Source organism: Ornithodoros turicata, chromosome 4 (genome assembly GCF_037126465.1).
Source record: "Ornithodoros turicata isolate Travis chromosome 4, ASM3712646v1, whole genome shotgun sequence".
Taxonomy (NCBI): domain Eukaryota; kingdom Metazoa; phylum Arthropoda; class Arachnida; order Ixodida; family Argasidae; genus Ornithodoros; species Ornithodoros turicata.
This window is the reverse complement of record NC_088204.1, coordinates 4,010,975-4,019,339: the sequence shown is the minus strand read 5'-3', so window position 1 is coordinate 4,019,339 and position 8,365 is coordinate 4,010,975. Positions and strand designations below refer to the sequence as shown.

At 45.1% G+C, this 8,365-nt stretch overlaps 1 protein-coding gene across 7 annotated transcripts in view; it reads left to right on the top strand.

The window, feature by feature from the left end:
- Positions 1-663: 663 nt before the first annotated feature.
- The window catches only part of LOC135390751 (receptor-type tyrosine-protein phosphatase mu-like), a 36,145-nt gene continuing 28,443 nt past the window's right edge, over positions 664-8,365 (top strand). For 2 of the 7 annotated variants that reach the window (XM_064620612.1, XM_064620609.1), the window contains exon 1: positions 664-979. The gene's annotated coding sequence lies outside the window, so the exon portion shown is untranslated. Of the gene's footprint in view, positions 980-1,420; positions 1,470-6,041; positions 6,373-8,365 lie in introns of those variants that run through there. The other 5 variants (XM_064620611.1, XM_064620608.1, XM_064620610.1 and 2 more) reach the window with 4 other exon arrangements.

Genomic DNA, 8,365 nt, shown 5'->3' with positions numbered 1-8,365 from the left:
TCTAAAAGCCTGACGGCACAGCCGGTGCAAGGATTCGAACCCGCATCACCTCCCAGTCTCTACGTGAGAGTCGATCATTCAACTACTATGTTACGGGAGCTGGTACTGCTAAATATGCCGAAGGCGATTGGGTAACAACAAGCAACCCACGCGAGAGCGTGAAAATGCCGAGCGGGAAGAAGAAAAAAAGACTGAGGCAACCGAGGTTTCTGCGTGAGCATGCGCATCTGCCCTGCGTCGTCTGCTTTGGAAGGCAGGTAGGGGGTACGTGAAATACTGAACTGACAAAAGTGACAGAAAAAAAAAAAGAAAGGAAGGGAACTACATATACAACTACTAATACCGAATACGTAGCTATTTTCGAAAAATCTCAGCCGCGAACGGATACGAGCGGCGGTTCCTCGCGGTGCGCACGCGCAGCATTTCACTGCAGCTCGCGTCGTCTGCTATCGAAAGCAAGCACGAAAACTGGCAATTTGCTTCACCTGCTAAATAAAAATCACGGAATAAAGGTGTGTTCCAGTGTTGTGTAGTGGAATATATTTCAGGCTTGAGGGTCAAAGTTGGAGCGCTTGACGCTCGAGTTTAAAGTATCTTCAGAAAAGAAAAAAAAAAAGGCAAAGCCCGCGATGTTCGATCGACTGTACCGCTACTCTGTCCTCCAGTCAAATCGCGTCGCTTAGGCGGCTTCAGAGAAACCAGCTTATCCAGTGGCTTATTGACTGATCTAACACCTACTGGCATAATTGCTCGGCGGTCGTCTCAGATTAGGCCTGCACGCTTCCGTCAACATTGGAATTCGGGTGCGCTTTTGAAGCAGAAGACAAGAAGAGTGGCTCGCGTGGTGTCGTCTGCGAAAGCTCTGTTCGACGTGGAAGCTGGCTTTTCATCTGCTATCGCCCATCACTGTACTTAGCCATCGACCTCGCAAGTTGGGGAGACCGATAATCAACCTTTATGGTTGCAGACGACCGCCTTGGTGAGTCACGCGATAAGGGAAGTATTTTGGGGGTTACGGTTGGATGAGGTAACATTGAAAAATACCTGCATGTTTTGGCGTCTAGGCGTGCAATTCGCGTTGCAGTTCAATACATGTTGCTCATAAGTGTAGCTGAGACAGCACTGACTGATTTTTCTACCTATACGGACAGAGGCTATAAGTTTGTTACAGTTGATTTTTAAGGGCTTCTTCTACGACGTTACGGACGCAAAAAAAGGTGTCACACAAATTGTGCGCCTTGGAAAACACGTTTCTAGCGTGAGCGATATGCACTCTCGGAGCCTGCTGCTGCCGGTAAATTCATTGGGCGACAGGTGTTATGCCGTTGCGTAGACAAACATAAAAGTTATAGGCGGTATTGTTATCGACCACATGTTGGAGAATTGTTCGATAGCAATGTCATTCAGGAAAAGGTAATGCTCGCTGTCTCACGGCGCAAAATAGTGATCTAGCCACGTGGAACATGACGGTAAGCGCAGAGACTTTCAGGCTTCATAGTGTTAGAGAACTATAGCAGCCCAAATTGTTGTACATTCAAAACCTGGCGCCACCCCACCCCCCTGTGCTGATTGACACAATCGTATTCACATCACAAGTGATAAAATCTTGCTATGACAAATACAATGTCAAATAATAATGCCGCTATATTAGTTGGATACCCATAGATCGAGTTACAGCTGTAGACGTGGGGTATTAAGCAGAGGACGAAAGTTAAATGTAGCGCTGGCCACTACATTAAATCAGTCACAAGTAAAAAAAAAAAAAAAAGCGCCATAGGATAACTTAAACTTCAATGTCACGACTTTTTTAAGTTAAATGTAGCACTGGCCACTACATTAAATCAGTCACAAGTAAAAAAAAAAAAAAAAGCGCCATAGGATAAGTTAAACTTCAATGCCACGACTTTTTTTCATTATCTCTCTTTTTTTTTCTTCTTTTTTTTAATGCCACACAATACAACAATAGCAGAAATAGCGTAACAATGGCTTTTAGCTCGACAATGGACTTTTGAAACCTCAGCGCCACAGATGCACCTACAGTATTTTCGCCAACACACTTCTCGTGCTAGCAGATCGAAATCAGGTAAAAGAGCGCAGTTCTTGTGTCATTCGGAAAGTGCGAGCTGGAAGAGGAGTATCGACACTTCTTTCCATATTCTTCGGGGGGAGGTCACGTGTTACTCTGGCTTTCCCCCCTTGATTTCTATGTATTCGCGCATTTTGGTCGTGCATCGTGGCTTGGCAGGTATAGGTTGCGCATAATATCGGCACGTGATTTCCGGTGTTTTGTACGTAGGAGAAACCAGATAATCGAAGGATAATCGGTGGTGTTTCGAATGCTGACGTCGATCGAATCTCGCGAAATTTGTCAAGTGAACTTCCGTATTGTTCAGCCTCTAAAATATACAGGGTGACGTAGGATAACATGTTTTTTTTAAATCTTTTTAAACTCCGCGTTAGCACCACGACGCGACTGTGGCCTTGAGCGATATATGCATATACCGTGTATTCACACGAGCGACATTCCCCCAGAAGCGGAAGACGCGAAAAGCGTCATAGCTTTCTGCTGTCACGTGATTGCGAGCGCTCAACGTTGTGTCTTCACGTACACTGCTAACCGTGGGGAATATCCTGCTACACAGCCACAAGATATTCCGTAGCAGACGACAGGAAAACACGCTGGCGGTGTCGTCTGCTTAGTGTCGTCTGCTAAATGCGCAGTACGCCACTCCCGATATTGCGCACCGTGTGAATGCTCAACATAACACTGGTCGGAACTTGGTCTATGTGAGCAGTGTTTTCGCTTTTTCTTCCAGTAGAATATTCTGTGAGGATGTCGCTCGTGTGAATACACGGATACGGACGAGAGCAGATGGTGAAAGTAGAAAAGAATGGGACGGTTTAGCAGACTTCGGTTGGGATCTGAGCCGACATCAGCGTAAAAAAGACACTGGTGGTCACCTGGACGGTAGGGTTGCCACCAGGCCGGTATTATATACCGGCACGGCCGGTTATTTGCGCACTCTGTCGGTTGCCGGTAGGAAGGTGATACCGCGGCAACCTTTTGCCGGTATTTGTGGCTCAAGACCTTTCATAAGGGCTTTTACGGGGTTTTCCGTTCAACATTCCACTGCAGCTCGAATAAATCTGGAGCACAGATCCAACTCCGTAGTCACCAGTCGTTTTCTTAGTTATTCATTATTATTATTATTATTATTATTATTATTATTCATTGTTATTCATTAAGTCTTGTGTTCGGAGGAGACAAGGGCACTGGTTGTGCAAAGCTGTTGGTGGTTGTGTCGAGCCAGCTAGAATGTTCCTCACGTACTTTCCCTTCTCCACGAGCCTTTCCTCCTTCCACTCTATTCCACCTCCTCTGCCTCAGCCGGTATTCTTCACTCCGAAAGGTGGCAACCCTATACCTGGATGGACCACACCCGTTGGTGTTAGGGTTGAGAGGAGTAATTCCGCAAAATAACTCTGCTGATCGAAACTAGCTTATTTAGGCCGGGTTTCATCAAACCCGATTAACATTTGAACTGAGATCGGCGGTCCCTGAGCTTGAATATAGACCTCTACCCGAGAAACGTCATCATGACGTTGGTAGACAGACTGAAACCGAAACAAATTGGAAAGAGAGGGCTGGGTTCCACGAATGGGCACTCGTTCGCTGGCTTCTATTGAAAGTAAAGTAGGACCGAAGGTCGCGTCCCTTTCAGAGACTTTTGTTCGCCTCTATGCTTCGAGCGTAGTTCAACGCTACCAAATTGGTGGCGCTATCTAAAACTTTGACGTCATTTAATTGTTTAGAAACAGGGAGAGGTCTATTGAACCCATAACTCTGCTTCACCAAAAGGTAGTTATTGTCGCTGAAACATTGATCACCTCACACCACCCTTGATCTCGGTTAAAAGTAAATCAGCGTTGGTGAATCTGGGCTTTAGTGTCTTTATTGAAAACCAGTGGATGAGACAATGCTAATCCATCAATAAGTACTGTGCTGCTTTTTTTTTTTTTTTGAGACGGGTGGGCTACACCTGGAGGTAGTGCAATACCAGGGCAACCCTTGACAGTGCCGAGGCGAGCTTCAGACACACTGTCTTTGGAGCTGGAGCTATTTTTTGGTTTATTGTTTCCGTTTATTGTTTCCGTGGTTTATTGTTTCCGTTGTGGTTGTTATCTGGAGCTATTGTTTATTGGTTTATTAAATGGGCCATACTAGCCCAACAGTATAGGAAACTTCGGTGTTGGAAAAGTTACATCTTTGTCTACGAAACGGCTCGTAGAAGCATCTGACGCACGCCACGATTTCGTCATCTCCTGGTCTTGATGGTGTGCAGAATAGCACGCTCCACAGACCCTCTCACCATGAAAGGGGATTGGGTAACTCCGCCAATATAATGCTGGCGTTTCAGGAGTAACAAGCCAGCTAGTCTCCAGCTAACATCACCGTTACACCCGTAACCAAACAAACAAACCGTTGGTATATACACAGGGGGAATCCCAATGAAGGCTACTGATGGATACTGGCATGTCTTCTGTGGTGGGTAGTTCTGCGTGGGACTACCCGAATCCCAGCACAAGAGGGACTACCTCTCTCTCTCTTTTTTTCTCTCTCCTGTACCACCATCATCCTTCTCTCCCTCGTTCATCCTTCCCTTACCCTTTTTGTTTATAGTTCTTGGTCTTGCAAGGAAAAAGGAAACTCGTGCACCGTGCAGCTGCATCGGCAGTACCATAATACTTTAGTATTACTATTTCACGTAGACAGTGACAGTAATAAAACGAACAAAAATAAACACACGGGAATCCATATGTCATCCGGTCCCAAATTATATTTGTCGGAAACAAATATTTGCGCGTGCAGCAGCTTTTCTGAAGTATATGAAGACGGATCGAACTTGTTTTTTTATCGGTATATCATTGCTGTTTTGAATGTTAATTAATTGGAATTGATATCTGGTGGCCTATAGAACCGAAAAAAGTCTCACGTTGAGATGTGTCCATGTTCCCCTTCTCTTCCTTCTCCCCCATCTAACATTTCTTTTTCCCTTTCTTACTCCAATGACCTTCCACCACAATATATACACAAACCGTTTGTTTTCATGAGAACATTTCTTCAATGGCGGCCATGTTGACGAATACCGCTTGACAAGGTGACTCGATCCACTTTGCGATCGAATTTTCTATTCTGAGTGTTCGCGAACACGAACATGCGAGCTATCATCGACATTTTCTTCTTCTTGTTTATCTCCCCTTAAATGACCTTCTGATCGATTGACCAGTCCGACATGGACATGGTTAGGGGACCGTGACGTTTTTCCGCCCAACGCAAGGTTGCCAACATTGAACTCGGAGATGAACCTGTTTGATTTGTGCGTCGTCGTATTGCGTTCGGGCATCGGTCATCTGTCTTATGTACCCGTAAAGGTACTGCGGAGTTGTGTTAGGAAATTAGAATTAGTGATTTGTTGTTAATGTGTCGGTGATTGTGGATGGATTATAGCATATCCTGGAGCGTTGCTTTCTTCTTGTGGTAACGATTAATTATTTTCTGCTCGCAGCTTTATTGGCTTCTGCAGTATCGAGATGATTATTTGAGGACCAACTAGATAATTCTCGAAATTACAAATTTAATTAAAACCCTTAAAATAACGAGTATAATCGCGATACTATACCAGTGGCTCGTGTTTGATATTTTAACTGAAAGCTATTAGACATTGAAAGCTTGTATATACGTTTATTATTCCCTGCTGTAGCCTCAGCATCACTCTTACCCACGAACAAGAAAGACACCGCCATTTACCACCGCTATAATGTCCTCCACTGACGACGAATCAGTCAATAAAACCCCCGATATTACCTTCGTATTCCCCACATATTATCAGCATTCGAGCAACGTGCACAACAGTCACTCCTCCTCCTTCTTTCGCTCCCCCCTCTCTCCCTCCTTCCCTTAGCGTTTTCGCGCCATTTTTCCTCCTGCGCACTTCGCGCCACCTATCCCCACCTGCCGCTACTACCGAGTCTCCCTCCCCCTATTCCTCCCCTCCTCCTTCACCCAGTTTCGAACGGTTTTGATATCGTTCTCGAAGAGGCATGTAGTGGAGCGACCACGCGCGTTCTACGTACTCTACCGTCTGTTCGGCTGCCATGTATCTGAGCGGATTTTTGCACGAAAAGCAGCCGGAAGCGAATCACGAAGATCCTTGAAAGAAGCGGAAATATTTTTCCTCACGAAACAGGCAGTGTGTGCATCTTCCAAGTTTCCCGCTCGATGCAGACCAACACTGTCGTCTGCTAGGGAATTCCTCGTCTGCTACAGCTGCCGTCTGCATCGTTTTTGCTTTCTTCGGTGGGACTGCAGAGGTGGGTCTTTCTGGCTTGTTTTGCGTCGAACCGGTTTTCAGTTTCGCCGGCTTCGTATGGCACGCTAGACTAAACACACATTACCTAATTCTGTGTTGGAGAATTTAAGGTACGGTCTGTACAGCTACGTCCGCAGGATTCGAGACGTTGACGGGTGCTTGACCGTACCCAGCTGTGCAGTTGACGAGAACGGTCCAATCTATCTGGAGACCGACAAGTTTCAAAGCACAAGAATGACGATGTTTCCAATGTGCGCAAGTGCAAATTTGTGAGAGCTTCTTGCCAGAATTTAATCGCGGCTCTTCGTGTGTTGTCAGACTACTAACACCTATGCGACCGGGTCAACAATGTTCTTAAAATGATATAAAAAATGAAAGGCAAACGTAAAGAACAAGGAAAGATGCCAGGAAAAAAAGATAAAGGCGATATTTTGAGATAACGTTGCACGCCATGTACTGTCACGTTGTCGTCACCTCTATTGTCACCATGCTGCTGCTGCTGATTAGAGTTCGCAAAAGCTATTTGGATTATAGTGCGCCAAACTACAAATGTCACCATGCATAGCAAATAGTCCTTGTATATATAGACGTTGTTTATTGCTGTATTTGCCCACCAACTGCCAAGCGAATATGCATATAATTTATTGTCCATGTATGTATTCCAATTAGCTGTATCATTCATGTACAATATTTTGACCTCCTTCGTCCTCCCAATATCTGGCATTCGGGTGAAAGAAAAAAATAAAAAAAGAAACTGCACATTATTTATAACCATACACATCCTTCAATGTTTACCTCTCTCGGATCGTACCGTACATCCGTAGTCCAAGACACAATATTCACCAAATTCACGAGTGAGCAAAAACGCCTTGCCGAGCATGATCTCTCTCTCTATCTTAGCTTATCCATTCTAACAGATTCACCGCCTGTTATCCAGGATTGATAAGATAAATCGACGACCTATATGGTCTGATATGTTTGCCTTGCGCCGCTAAGCGGTACCGGGTGAAAAGTGTGACGACAGCGGGGGAGAGAGGGGGGGGGGGGGTTACAGTGGGATAAGTCGAAGTAACTCTCTAACATCGTGCTATACACGTATGACGTTCGTAGTTCATGCAATTAATTCGAATTCGAAACTCTTGGCAATCGTGAGCACAAGATGACATAACCGTCGTGTATGTATAGCAAACGATACCGCTGTCTCGAACAGCATTCCTATATGAAACAGTTTTGCGAAAGCGATGTTATTGCGTACGCTACAGGTAAAACTTTCTTTTTGCGGCACTATACACTCTAAGAAAAAAAGGAGTAAAACGGGGAGTAATTGCAGCTTCTACTCCCCTAGTCTGCAATTACTCCCCATTTTAGTCCCCTAACCCAACATTTAGTCCCGACATTTACTCCCCAGGATTGCCAATTGTCACTAAACTTCGCGAATGGTCTCCTGAATGCAACAGTCTACGTAAATATGTTCCCTTGGTCAATTTGAAGGACATAAGGCTGTATAACTCAGACAACGTAGCAATTTTCCAGCCGCACAGAGTAAGAAACAGTTAGCGCATCTTTCTTCGCAAATTGTGCCCTAGTATGGCGCAAGATTTGATATCACTCGATATATCACGGTTGACGGTTTACTTCAAAGTATTTTCATGCATGCGCACCAATTATGTACTTGGGACTCTTACAACAGCGCGTGAAATGCGGTCTTCACTCTGTGACATTCATTTACTCCAGTGCATTTACTCCCGAAAGGGACTATTTTTTGTGGCAATGCAATTACTCCCCAAAAGGAGTAAAAGTACTCCTTTTTTTTAGAGTGTACGTGTTTAACGTCGGAGGGCGATGGGTGTAAGCTATACCGTGCCATCAAGCTGTTTGCGGCAGAATTGAAACCACCCAGCCTTGAAACCAGCAAGAGGAATCGCTAAGGCAGAGGATATACAGAGGCCCATCTAAGTCAGCGTATACAAACCGACCAGTGTGTCAGCATTCTC